This window comes from Abramis brama, assembly GCF_963993115.1.
Source record: "Abramis brama genome assembly, chromosome: 16".
Taxonomy (NCBI): Eukaryota; Metazoa; Chordata; class Actinopteri; order Cypriniformes; family Leuciscidae; genus Abramis; species Abramis brama.
In genome coordinates, this window is record NC_139978.1 from 1,557,441 (window position 1) to 1,572,485 (window position 15,045).

General features: G+C 40.8%; 1 long non-coding RNA gene across 1 annotated transcript; it reads right to left on the reverse strand.

Annotated features, from left to right (window-relative positions):
- Nucleotides 1-9,791: 9,791 nt before the first annotated feature.
- Nucleotides 9,792-10,183, reverse strand: LOC311066078. Its single transcript, XR_014603020.1, has 3 exons — nucleotides 10,140-10,183; nucleotides 10,006-10,047; nucleotides 9,792-9,834 (listed from the first exon to the last, which is right to left on the reverse strand). It is a non-coding gene; the product is annotated as an uncharacterized lncRNA (long non-coding RNA).
- Nucleotides 10,184-15,045: the final 4,862 nt, after the last annotated feature.

Consider the following 15,045-nt stretch of genomic DNA (forward strand, 5'->3'; position numbering starts at 1 on the left):
TAAATCTACAGTAAGTTACTGGCAAACAGCTGCAAAACTACAGCAATTTTTTTACAGTGTATCTGTTCCCAAGAAAGTGGTGGCTGAAATATGTGCAGTAAGTGGACATTTTATAACTTTCCAAAGGAAAGAAAGTATAAGACTTTGTAATGTCCATTTGTTTCCATTGCACTGGACAGTGAATAAACCCTCTCAGATAACTGTCATATGGAGGAACTAGCCTACCTGCAAGTGCATAAATAACTTTACTTAATTTATACTTGTATGCTTTATGGCTGCAATATAAGTTGCAGGATTCCACATCTACAGAAAGGCCTACAGAAGAGTCTGCACAGACAGAGAGACATAGGCCTACAGGTGGGCAGTGTATAGACAACTTTTCCTTTTTATTTGTTGCATGAGGCATGTATCTAATATCTCTTGTTGCAGGCACTTGACCACTGGCTTTTCTTTACAAAGAACAATTGAAATAAAACTCAAGGAACTAAGCATATTTGTCTTTTATTAAACATTTAATGAAAAGTGTTTTTTTTTTTTTTTGGCAATGTTGTGTAATATGGCACATGCAACAATGTCACAGGCCCTGTCAGGTGTGCAACCCTCAGGCTTTTCAGACACTGAAATCTTCCCTTTAGTTAGCCAAAGTTCATTTCATTGTGTGCCCTTGTCCTGGCTAGAGCTGCATTGTAACTGGTTTGGGTCAGGGAATGGGGTCATAAAACACCTGTCTGCAGGCAGGAACATGTCATAATCACCTATGAAAAAATGCAGTTCTGTTAGGATCAGCATAAGTGTATGTAATACAGTGAACTTGATATTTAATTGTGGAACTTTCCTTACCACTTTAAAATAATGTGCATAATTGTGAATCTCTGAAAATTCTTAAGTCATGCACAGATCCTGGCCATTTTGCTTTCACACTTGTGATATGGAAGATTTTAGTCAACAGCCTTTTTTTAATGTGATATAATATTACTAATCTGGAATATTAAGAATCCCAATAGTAACTGGGCTGCACATTTACACTGTGAACCCCCTTTCTATTCACATAATCCCCTTCATTGAGGCCTTGATTGGCAGTCTATGGTATAGTCTACCAATCACGTTAGTGAAGCCTGAGTGACATATCTGTAATCGGCATGGTCATGATTGTATGATCTTCATAAAAAATTATGATAGCCTAAAAAAAAAAAAAAACTGCTTTACAACATTGGGTCTTAAGTGGCTTGGAAATGCCTAAAAGCGACAAAAAACGACAATCTCACGAATCACGAGAAAAAATATATATCTCAGAAAGTGCACTATCGCGCTGCGCTGGACTTCCCGTATCAGCTCCGCTTATGAAGCCGGGATCTAATCCTGTTAACATGAAATAAGCCTGCTCCCGAGCAGGTTTAAGATTGCGCACCTGTTGCTATGACAGCAAGTCCAGGATGAGCGTCGAAGAACCAAACAATCCAAGATCATGCCAAATCGCCAACAATCAAATCCAGCTAAGTGAGTTAGCGACGTACGAAGAACGGGCCCCTGGTGACACAGATGAAAATGATTGACAAGACACAGGTGATGATGATGAACTAATGATGGTAGACATGGCAACGGATAAGTGGCGGGAAAACAAAAGACATGTGACTAAACAAGAACACAACAGTTACAGTACCGGTAGGCGCGTCCTCACGCTGTGGAGGGACCAACTGCAGAGGGAGAGAGGGACCAGGACGGAGCAGACGGAGCAGGCAGCCAGGGCGTAGGAGACAGAGGTAGGGATGACGACTCCAGGGGGCCGACTGACGGGGGCGAAGCAGGTGGGAGAGGAGACCAGGGCGGAGCCAGCTCAGGCGACTGAAGTGCAGGCGGGGACACAGAAGGGCATGGTGAAGACAGAGGGAGTGAGGACCAAGGAGGAACTGAAGGGAGTGAGGAGTCCAACTGAGCCGAGGGGACGAAGGGATGAGGCGAAGCCAGAGGAGTGCAGTCCAGAGGTGAGGGAAGGTGGACGAGCGACCAAGGTGGATCCGGTGGGACGAGGGAGCCTGGCGGAGCTGGTGCACTGATGGGCCACGGTGGAGCTGAAGGAGGTAAGAGCCAAGGGGACGTCAATGGACTGTTGGGCTGAGGCGGAGTTCTGGTCGAGGAGGTTTGAGGCAGAGACCGGGGATCCACCGACCAAGCTGGAGCTGTAGGCTTGCAGACCCACAGCGACACCTCCCAGAAGATGGAGAGAGGGGCTGACAGGCAGTGGTGGAAGGGTTGAGAGGTGGTAGATGGGAGTAAGTGGGATAGGAAGGCTGGGTGGGGATTTAGGCTCAGTGCCCGGTTGCATAAAGCACCTTAAGTGTAATTTGCCCTTAAGTTCGCCCTTATGTTTCCCTTAAACCTAAGGGTGTTGCAGAAAAAAACCCTTAAGTGTTACTTAAGGGTTTCTTTAAGTAAAACGTCATAAACACTTAGAATTTCCCTTAAATGCTGTTTTTTCACTTAAGTAATCCCTTAAAAAGCATTAAGTGTTGCATAAAACCCCTTAACGGTCATTTCCCTAAGTATAATTTAAGGTTTGGAAATCGTAACCTTAAGAGTAACGCGGACAAAAATAAGACGACATGGCTGAATTTATGGAACCAGCTGAAGATCATTATGTGCCAAGAAGAATTTTTAGGGATAGAGAGAACCCTTTGGACCATCTTAGCAATGAAAAATTGTTGCAAGAATACCGATTTGATCGACGCGCAATATTTGACATCGTCACACATCGCATACCTTGACCATGTCACACATCGCAACCACTCTTTAACTGCGGTGTTACAACTGCTTATGGCACTGCGTTTTTTTGCAACTGGGAGTTTTCAGACGGTAGTGGGATATGTTTTCCACGTGCATAAATCGGCTACCATTCAATAAATGTACAATTAGTGTGTATCGGATCTTCAGGTGATATTCTCAATTCATTCAGTTAACGGACACTCTGAGGTAAAGTGACTGCAGACTTAGCAACGATTATATTTAATTGTACAGTACAGTCATAACATAACGTACATACATTATCTTAATTCCATTATGTCCTTAAACATAACAATATTGCTGTCCATAAACTGAGAAAGTGCGCGTCTGGTGTGCGATACCTCGAGTTGTCCTAGACGCGACGCGGCATGTTAGTGTTTTGCGTATCTATGGCAACAACAGACTTTTATAACGTGAATCCAGGATCGCTGTCGTGAAACACTTAAATGTTTCCCTTACCTAAGAGAACCGTTTAAGAGATTATATGCAACACCCTTAAGTTATTCTCTTAGGTAAGGGGAAATCGCCCCTTAAGTATCATACTTAAGGGAAAAACTTAAGGTGCTTTATGCAACCGGGCACTGGTGTCAAGACGGGATCTGGGCTGGAAAGGACCAGCGATGAAAAAGTCTCTGGGCTGGACGGGACCAGCGGTGAAAAAGGCTCTGGGCTGGACGGGACCAGCGGTGAAAAAGGCTCTGGGCTGGACGGGACCAGCGGTGAAGCAGGCTCAGCGGGCATGACATTTACAGTTTCTGGCTCAGCGGGCATTACACTTACAGTCTCTGGTTCCACGGGCAATACGTTAACAGTCTCTGGCTCGGCGGGCATTACGTGATGCGCAGGCTTGGCAGGACTGACGTGATGCACTGGCTCGGAAAAAAGGTCAATTAAGTCCTTCTCATCCGGACTCTGGACGAGGACAGGAACAGGAGACACTGGACGGGCGGTCTCGATGGAATGAGACTCAGGACTGGTGGTGACGGAGGCTGGTGACGGTGGTTGTGCGATGATGTTAAAATTAGCCTCACCCACAGTGTAGGCTGAGCAGCTCAACAAAAGCACATAATCCAGACAACGAACGAACGTCCCTGGGATCGCTGCTGCTGGAGCTTAGCTTCCAACCCATACCAAAACAGTCTTTTGGACATCATCTGCCCAGCTTACCCCATCCGAGAGCTCTAGGAACTCGGCGACATATTCCTCTAGGTGACGGCCGTCCTGGAAACAGGTCAGAAGACCGTTTATTTCTTAACAATCACTTGCCACTACATCACACCAGATTTATTGCTTGGAAGCAGAGTCTTTACAATAGCGATGTTCCCCCTGAAGAAGCGGAAACCGGTGACAACATTCGGAGAGAATTACAGAGACAGCTCATATCTGTACTTGGATTTGATGCCTGTGTGATGAACAAAGTCGTCTGGGTCACTGACCAGGGATCAAACATGATTGCTGCACTCGCACCGTATCATCGCCTGGATTGTCAGGACCATGTTTATAACACAGTTCTCAAACACATTCTTGATTCTGCCGAACTATGAGACTGCGCACCAGAGGTCACACAGACTTTGACTTTGTCTCATCAAAGGCACTCGTGAGATACGTAAAGCAAACGGGTATAATAAACCAGTTATCAAAAACTGTCAGGCAAATGTCAGACACCAAGTTTAGCACTGTGTTCCTTACCTTGGATTCAATTAAGCAGGAGTACGCTTCGTGGAAAACTTGAAAGCCGCAAAATTGACGGAATATATATATATATATACAGTATATTTTCTGTGAGAAACGGACCTTGAGTTCGGGCTTCAAATATAACCTTAATGGTCGGGTCGGGTTAAATGATTTCGGGCACGGGCCGGGTTCGGGCTTCAGTTGCAGATCTCTACAACAGATACTAATCACTTTTCTGGAGTGTGGAGTTGCCATCTTGCAGACTCACCTTTCCAGACACAACTTCATGCTTTTGGATTATCACTTCTTTTGGACTGTATATACACTGGTGGACACGAACACAGGGACGCTTCAACACCCAAGGATTCTCATGGACTGTTTTAGGGTATGGTGCGATGGACTCTATGCTTTTAACATCCTGAGTTTTCCTGGTTTTATTGTGTTGTTTCAAAGTCTCCTGTCCCAGCAAACAATATGACGTTGTGACGACGTCACATGCTGGTCATTTTTAGTCACGCTTACGTTAGTATATGACGTCGCCACAACCGTCAAAGTGAAACACCAAAAGAGGTCGCTACGACGTCACCAACCGACGTTGCTGTGACGTAGCAAGTACGTTGCGACAATGTTTAATTAAGGTCGCCGATTGGTCATTTGATGACTTTTGAGTTTTTCATATATATATATATTAGAGGTGGGCATAGATTATTTTTTTAAATCTAGATTAATCTAGATTAATTTTGAAATTAATCTAGATTAATCTAGATTAAAATGGCTCATTTGAATTCTGCCGAAGGCATTCAGAATATGTGTGCTACCCAAATAATGACTATAAAAGTAAGTCTTTGAGAACGGGTTTCTCAAGCCAGGTGGCGCATTAGACCAGGGGCTCATCTCCTGTTTCCAAAATGCATCACAAACTGCTTGAGAAAGCTGTTCTACTCATAGACTGTAAAAGGTTACTACTGTACTGTTACCGTACGTAGGCAACATTAGGTAGGCCTGTGTTATTATCAACTACTATAGGCTATCAATTAGGGATGGGCGATATGGCCTAAAATCCATATTGTGATATACATTGCAGCCTCTTGCGATAACGATATATATTATAATAAAACCATTTCAGAACAGGTTACACAGACCCTGCTAAACAACTGCTAAATGTTTTTTTTTGAAAGGGTGTATGTAGTTTTGAGAACATATATTGTGCAAAACTGTAAGTATACAACATAATTTTGCAGATAAATAAAATGTAAGTACACTAGCTGCAGAGACTTAAGTAGGTCTAATGTTTATTATGGCTTGGAGCTTATGAAACCCCAAATTTAAAATTAGAATATTGTCTAACTGATGTCTTTTCAGTTAAAAAGAACACAACAACGATTCTTAAAATCGGGCGCTTTTAATAAAAAGAGATTATGTGCTACACCACTCACTAAGATATATTGGGAATAATACGCGCGCGCTGGTATTCAGTGATATGTTTCGTTTTGAATTTGAGGTGGTAGAACGGATTAGTCGTGTGTTAACTTACCGAACTGTTACCCCACACAGTCTACGTCGGACGGCTTAAATCCGAACCAAGTCCAAATAAGGGTTGCACCGATCTTTTTCACCAGCTTTCACTTTCAGCCGTGTTTACTTAAGATGACGACGAATATGATGCGTTGCAGCCGGGTGTTCCTCGCGGCCGCGGGTAGATTGCGTCATCATAGCTTGTGTAGCTTGAGCCAGCTCCCAACGCTCCCAACCCAACTTGGAGAATAGATTAACGGCGATATTTTTTTTATCGCGCGATAAGAGTCTCGCGTTAACGCCGATAACGGCCCACCACTAATATATATATATATATATATATACATATATATATATATATATATATATATATATATATATATATATATATATACATATATATATATATATATATATATATATATATATATATATATATATATATATTCATTCTGCAGTGGATTTATTGACATCCATTTATACTAGCATTTACCTGCCCCTACTGTCACAGCAACATCTATAATTGTGGTTCTTGTTGAGAATTTAAGTTTGTTGTTTCAACTAGCATTACTGTTCAAATCTTGACATTTTACTCAAACAATTGGTAAAAACATGTTTAAACATTCACTAATATAAACACATGTTAAAAACATTGTAGAATAATTGAAAGAACTGAAGTGTTTTTGCAGATTTTATTTAACAGACACTATAATAACAAATGGGAAAAAAAAATTACACAACTATACATTAAAGCAAAAAATGAAAAAAAATAAATAAACATCACTATGTAAAACACTTTAAAAAGGTCTTCATCTGAATCTTAATCTGTGGCACTGAATTGCTGGTTATTGATCTCTTGTGGGACCGTCACTTCTGGGACTGACTGCACCTAGACAAACAATTTAAATAAATTCAGTGAACAGACCTTCAAGATTTAATGTCAACCAAGGAAGTAAGTGTTAACCATTTTGTAAGAGTAACTATACCAAGTAACTAGGGATTGGCCGATACCAGTATCGGGCCCGATACTGGGCTTAAGTACTCGTACTTGTGAAAACAGGCCCAATACTACAAGACGATACTTCCACCACATTTAAGAGCGTTATGCTGCGCAACGTATAGTTGTTTTATTTAAGTGCCAGAGGAGGAATAGTAGCCTACTGTAGGCTACAACGAATATAGATATATAGGAAACAGAAGTATTGCTCAACAAAACGATTGGAACAACAAAACCAACGAACTGGTAAGTCTGATTTATATGGACGTAGCTGTATCCAGCACTATGCATAGACTTTTGCGTTAGTGAGAACGGCAGTCTACTTTCTCTTTCATGGTATGAAATGCGATGTAGCCTATGTATATTTTGTTCAAAAACAGTGACAGAACAGCTAAAATTGTGTACATGATCTTAACTGAATATTTTATGTGTCGCAAAGGACTGCCTTTATGACTGTCCAAAGCCAGGTGCTGTAGTCCGAGAGTTAGAGAGGAGTTAGGAAGGTATGGCATGACAAGATGATTTTCGGTGGAAAATAGATAATTTATTAATTATCCAAGGATAATCCGTGCAAAGTACAAATTAATAATAACAAAAAAAAGGGAAAAAAAATACATGATAAATGCTAATGAAGCAGCACTATAACCTCTGCACATTAACGACAAAGGAAAATTGCTGAAACAGCACTCTATCAACAATAGACCATAATGTTGTACCTACTCTAGTAACAGAGCAAACCACCACAACCCCCCTTCAATAAAGGAACACTCTGGTTAAATACACAAACTTCCCGCCAAACGGAAATGGGAAGTACCATTTGCAAAGGGTAACATTTGTTTCAATAATGTCCATTACAACAATGACATTAAAACAACCTCATCTTACTCAGCCGAATAAATACAATTAGTGCAGATTAAGCAAAGTAACATTACAAACATACATTAAACATTAAACAGAACAAACATCACAATCCCCACCTAGGTTGCCTCCCCCCAGTTGTGAAAAATGGTATGACCGCTGCTATTATAAGCGCGTTCCGGGTTACGCGCGCTACCGGAACGAGCAGAGCAGAAATCTACAGGTAAGCACAAACCATAACACAGAGCTGTATCGTTTAAATTACCAATAAACAGTCTGTAAAAAACATTAGACTCCTTGTGATTTATTACACTTCAACAAGTGCTAACAGTAAACAAAGAAATTGAACTTGCATGATATTACTGAATGCATGAATTGTGGAGTTGCAAACGTCCATAGCTAATTATACGGGATGAAGAAATAAAATGTAAACAAAGCACTTAAACCATGTACTTGACAGACTACATATAGCAACCTTTAACACTCACAGAGACATACTGAAATGGTGATGACGTCAATCACATAGGTTCGTCATCACATTATGATAAAGTCATTATCATTATACAAAAAAAATGTCTGCAATGTAGAGTACAATTGCAAACACAAACATACAGCCCATACATTGGCTTTTCACAAACGTGTTTCTGTCTTTCTAGTTAGGGAAGGAGACAAACTATAATAAATATATAAATTACACATTCTTGATCTGCAATATTAATGATGTTCTTTTGAATGTTGGAGCATTTACCTTTCTAGATTTGAATTGGTTGAAATTGGTTGATCAACATCTAAGGAGATCAAATTTTAGCTTGACGAGTGACATTTGGCACAGTTATTAAAAGTACTTGTATCGGTACACTGTATGTATCGGCAAGTACAAAAAATGAAATACTAAGTACTGCTACTCATTCCATAAAGTGGTATCAGCCCATCCCTACAAGTAATAGTCGATTGCCACAGTCTTGAAATGCTCACAAGAAGTGTATATTTGTACCTGTAGTTTACTGTGGGCTGGCGCATGTTTTAAAACATTTGTGACGAGTTCCTCCACAGCTTTGTCCTGTAGTCCGGACCGACTCAGCATGATAGCCCCTGTTGTGTAGAATAAAAAAATAGAAATGTTTTGTAAATTTCTAGTGTAATTACAATATGTTTTACAAAACAAGTGGTGGACTCATTTGAAATATAAATTAAATGAAGCAGAAGGGCCTTTAATATTGATATTGTCTTTTAGATTTGAAAACAGCAAGCTATATTTTGAAACATGAACCAATTGTAAAGCAGAAACTGTTTAGACAAGCATAAATGCATTTTTTGTGCTGTGGAACATCCACACAATTATTACCAAAAGTAACACTTATATTAAACTCACGTTTGATAACCTGGTACACGGCTGTATGCAGCAACGTTTTTTTCCCCTTCTTCCCATGAAGGCTGTAGTTCTTCCAGACATTGCTAGAAGCTACAGCCCTCATGATACGCCTTGTAGCTTCTCCCGGGTTGGCTCCACCAATCAGACTGAGATGGTGTGTCTACACAGAGGTAATACAGAAAATTAAAAATCAGTAATGCGGTAAATATTCAGCTCTACATAAAACATAGCTTTATGTTTAAACCATTACCCACCAATCTCTTCTTGTAGTCCGGAAGCTCTTTCAGTTTTGCCTCCAAGACAGCAAGTTCTTCCAAAGACTGGGCCACATCGATTTCTATTGGGGTCTCCGGACCCTGGCTGGCTCCTCCAGTCTGGTTTAACTGGAGGAGGATCTCCTGGATGTTTTTTGCCATCACATCCTGGCGGGTCAACATTGCCTTAAGTGTCTCTGTTTCAGAAACACAAAATGTTTCAAAGACATTAAAATGAAGGTCAGAAATGTGCAAAGATAACACATTGCAGTTATTACATGACTGAAATTTACCCACAATAAAAATGAACATACCTTGTATTACTGTAACTGTTCGGGTTAAGGCGGAGATAGAGTCTGACACACTTGAGGAGCAGCTGGCAGTTTCTGTGTGCACATATGCAATACAAAATGCAAGCGATTAAATTCAACACTTAGGTTCAGCATGTTATAAAACAAGGCTACATTTCTTGTGTGTCACCATGTTGATAACTGTAACACTTACAAATAAACAAGATTTTCAAAGTCATTAAACCAACAATAAAAATATAATCATACCATCAGACATCTCAGGCTGAATAGGACTAACTGGATCAAGGTCTGTGTAAATAAAAAAAAAATGTCAACATAAGGTATATTTTAATATAGATCCGCACAACTTGACAAAGCTTATGCAACAATTGTTAACTTACTGTTCATAGTGTTTGTCTGCGGAAAGATGCAGATGGGAGGTGGAGGGTATGTTGGTCCTGCAGAAGATTTCCGTGTAAGTGGCACCTCTGGTGGTCCATGGGACAAATCTAGATGATACATATTACCAAGATACTTTGGTTAATCATTCATTTACGGGACCCTGTGATTTCCAAAAATGTCATGCTAGCGATTTTCTTATAGAGGACAGTCTTGTGAAGCATGGCATGCTTGAGAAATATTGAACAATTATTTAATATCATACCTCTGGATTTCTTAGTATGGAGGACCTGTTCCGCAGAGTCTTCATATAAAAAGCATACAATAAACTCCAGTCAACAAACCAGTCAGAGATACAGCATAATAAATAACTACATGAAAATGTAAATACCCTCGCTGCTGTAAGCAAATTTTGCTGGCCTTTTTGATGTCCTTTTTGAGAGCACAGCCCCATCCTCTGCACTTTCCACGTTTGACATTGTTTCGGCCTTTCTCAACCACCGAAGCGCCTGGTTAAAGTCAGCTACAAAGAAATGTGAACATTAGGGAAAGTACAAACAATATAGGATTAGTTGAAACATTTCACAAGTATTCTACATGATGAAATGTATTTTGCTTTCTTAGCAGCTTTCAAAAAAATTGACTTAAGCATGCACAGCAAAAACAGGACAAGAAATTAATACAACTGTACCTGTAACACCACTAAACACCTTGACTTTCCTGGAAATCCAAGTATCAGGATCAGGTTGTTCCCCTCTTCGTGCTCTGGCTGTCGGGTTGCACGCGGGCCAGTAACAATACTCATCCTGAAATTCATGAAAAACATTTAATGACTACTGTATTTTCCAAAGTACAGTACATACTGATACCCCCAGAAAATAGTCAATAGCCAATGCCGTATACCGTTAGTTCCTTATACGTCCAACATTTAGCCACCACAGCTACACTCCCTTCACTGAAGAATTCAACAACGACGTAAGACATACTGTTGATTAGAAAGAAGAAAAGTTAGTGATAGACAACCTCAGTGACCACTGACAAATTCCTGCCTGAGAGAATTCTATGCATTTACCTAGAAATGAGACAACCACAACACCGCATTGTAATCTTCCCAGTTCAGACCTCCCATTGCAGAAGCACAGTCTTTAAGCATCGAGGTATTCTACTGCCTGACAGAAAGTCACGGGGGTATGAGCCTATTTTTACAAAAACAGCAGCTACGGTGCCGTAACGCAAGATACAAGGTAATCGAGCCTTTGACACATTGTCGTGTTTATTTAGAAATAAACAATTAAAAATTTGAGTCTTTAAACGATTCAGCCTTTGGGCTAAGACTCTTCCCTTAAAAGAAGAGGAAGGGTTTTCTCTTAAACCCTCAGATCCATTTTCACCTTTCTTCAGACCTGATGTAGAACTGCCATAAAAGTTGTAATCTGCCCCCTCTCTACTAGTATGGCGCTCCTCCAGAGTTCTGTTGTAGGAATCCTCTTCATCATTGTGTTCCTCCTGTGGTATTGGAACACCCGAATCACAAACGAACTGCATGGCTGAGAGAAAAGAGGTTCAGGGTGGCGGTAGACTATGCATTTAACCTTTCCCTCTTTTTCTACCTGATCCACAACTTCACAGCAATGTCCATCTTCCAAATAGTATGCCTGGTCCTTCCTTTTTTTAGAAGTTCTCTTTTTTTGCTGTGCAATTGGCCGGTTCAGACTCTCTTCCAGTCTGTTTGCTACCTGAGCCAGAGAACTCTTTCCAGATCGTACCATCTTCTTAATGGCCTGGAGGTAGTTCTCAAACATGAAAGCACTGCAGTTGTCCAGGCCTTTGAAGCACACTGCATCTGTTGACAGGTGCAGCATGGTGTGTGTGTTGTAAACCAGGAAGGTGGGCCTGTACAGTTCACAGCCTTTCTCTACAAAGTATTGTAGTAGTTGGTGAGCATAGTCATGGTGCTGCTGCACCAGTGTTGGACACACCAGCAACCCAACAGCAACACTCAATGTCAGGAAGTGGTTGTAAAGGTCCTCTCTTAAGACACCTTTCAGCACCAGTTTCCCTGTGTATAGCAGAAACTGGCGAAACTCAGTTGCCTTCCATCGTTCAAGCTCATCCAGGCCTCGAGGGCTGCGTGCAAAAATCGAGGGGATTGATGACTTCAGCATCAGCAGCCTGCTGCTCAACTCCTGAACCTGGCTGGCAGATATCCGCATCCCCTTTTCGCCTCTGCACCAAATATAGAGCAGCTTCTTTGTGACGCCTAGGCAGACCTGGTGCATATAGTCAATGGGGAAACTCTGAACCATGTCAATTGGAAGGTCAGACAGTGGTGTGGTGCCATGGTGGTGCTCAGGCTGTGTTTGAGCTCTGAATGATGCATCAGTACGCAGCTCTAAATCAGATGTCTCCGGGTATGTGACTCGATTTAACCATAATCCTTGTGTGCATCGCTCACATCCATAGTACCCTGAGTAACATTTGGTGTTCTTGATCATTGCTTTGGCTGGGGCGTCACACACAAAGCACCTAACTGTCACTTTAATGTTCCTCCCTCTGTAGTTCAGGCCATTTGCTAAGATCTCAGCTAGGACCTTCACTGTGTCCTCCAGGAAGCCAAGGTCAGTTGGCTTCTTCATCCCACAAGTCAGTGTAGTGGGAAAAATAGTAATGGACTAGGCATTACAGCACAGAGGACCGACCACATGGACTTCCCAGAGCTTTTGAAGAGAGGCAGTCCATCAACATTAAAGGACAACTCCAGAGTCTCAAGATCACTCACAAGCTGAACTGGATAACGATCCAGGGTCTCAACTAGCTTCTCCTTCAATTGGTAGTGTAGACACTCCATGCCAGACTTCTCCACAGTTTTCACTTCTCTAGGTGTTTTCAGGAGTGTACGGGCAGTGGATGGCAGTTGTGGATGACCATGGCTTTGCAGCAATTTCAGTAAGCTATCCACAGCATTGTGCTTCACCCGGAACTCACTGGTCCAAGCTGCAAGGGCTGCAAACAATGTGCCATCAGAGTGGTTGTCGAGGTCTGAGTCACTGCTCACTAAGTCACTGCAGGGTGACTCCATACCACTTTTGTGCCTGTCACATGACTCATGCACACGGTCTTCAAACAAATTGTCCTCATTCATGCTTTCATCTCTCTTCAAATCTGACACATCCTCCATTACAATTCCATCTCTTCCACATGCCATGAATGTGTCTCTATTGAGGCTCTCAGTGTTTTGGTGAGTGAGATTCTCTGCCTGGCTTGCACGGGTATTCCCTGCCTGGCTTGCATGGAGTTTTTGGAGAGTGCATCTGGTAGCTCTCCAGGACTGTAAATAGATTCTCCGACTTGGCTTCATCCTAAAATATAATCAATTTTTATGACACCAGTTTAGCCAGAGAACCTAAAACTCCATGTAACTACAATGCCCTAACATTGTGAAAAAGTATGGTTTGTGAATAAAATAAGCAAAAGCAATTATCCACTTGAGACCATGTGTTGTTTAAGGACATGGTAGCCAATTGATATGTTTCTGAAAAGGTGTAAGTTAGGGGATTGTCAAGTTCTAAAAACAGAATAGTTTACAGTCCCCCAATAACAATATTTGTATAGTGCATTTAATACTTTCACTTGTTTAAAACATGCTTACCTGAAAAACACTGTTAATCTTCACTGAAATTGGAAATCACGGAAATCTGCGATCACCGAAAGCTGCAATGGAAGAAGAAAATAGATGTGAGTTTAATAGTTTCCCACACCACTATTGTGTGAATACAACATTTCCTGACAAAAACAGGGTTTCTAGGAATTGGGAAGGGAGAAAAACAATATATAATAATACAAAACAACAATTAAATAATAAAGCTGAAATAAGCTATTCTATTTACCAGGATAATGAAATAAATTACCACAGTAAGAGACTACAGCAGTAAATTTGCAAATAATTGACGATTTGCATGTAAATCTTTTTTGCACGAATGGGCGTGGTCAAATTAAAAATACTGGACATCTTGTTGGTTATACAAATTACTTAAGCAGAGAATATTTGTTTTCAGTTTGAATCCGATCATTTAAAAGTACACACTTAAATGATTATAAAGATATATGGCTCATAAATGTGTGACAAGTATTCGCTGAGTTTTGTTTCAATTTATAGACGTGCTCAAGAAAAAAAAAGTTCAGCAAGACGGAGAGGCAGAAAGCACACCCTGTTTATTTTCTTTATTTTAAAAAAGCACAATGTTTTGATTCGATTGTACATGGACACATACAAAAGTAGACATCTCGATTCTTTTTTTATATTTCTTTTTTCTGTATGACCATAAATGACGGAGTAATTTAAGTTTATTGTGCTACAATGTGAAGAAAATCCAGCAAAACGCGCGGGCGAGTTTGCCGACCTCAGACGGTTAAAAAGCCATTTGAAACAGAGATCTTGGTTAAAATGTAAAATTCGTAAATTACTTTAGAGAACGTGTGGGACCCTTATTGCGAGTTGTATTTACACTTACCTGTGTTTCGTCGTGAAGGAATGGTGTATTTCTTCTTTCTTCCTTCGTGAGGTGGGACTTCTATAAAATAGCAGCGGAAGCTTTTCTTTTGTGGATATGGGGAGTTTTGGTCACCGTTACGTCACATGTTTGCTGGGGTGAAGATTGTAAATACACCGCTCTTATCCACTTTAACCTCAGTTTTTGTATCATTCTTTTAACACCCAATTCCTCACACAGTAAATCTGACCCCATTTTAACTTTTGTAACTTGACTATATATCATGGGCTATTTGGCATTATTTCACACTGTATCCAGTATCTAGAGTTAGTTTGTAAGATGTATGTCTTGTTTTGACTACGTTTCTCATGGTTCTTTGTATTATTTTACTCCATGACCTACTTTCCCTAGATAATAC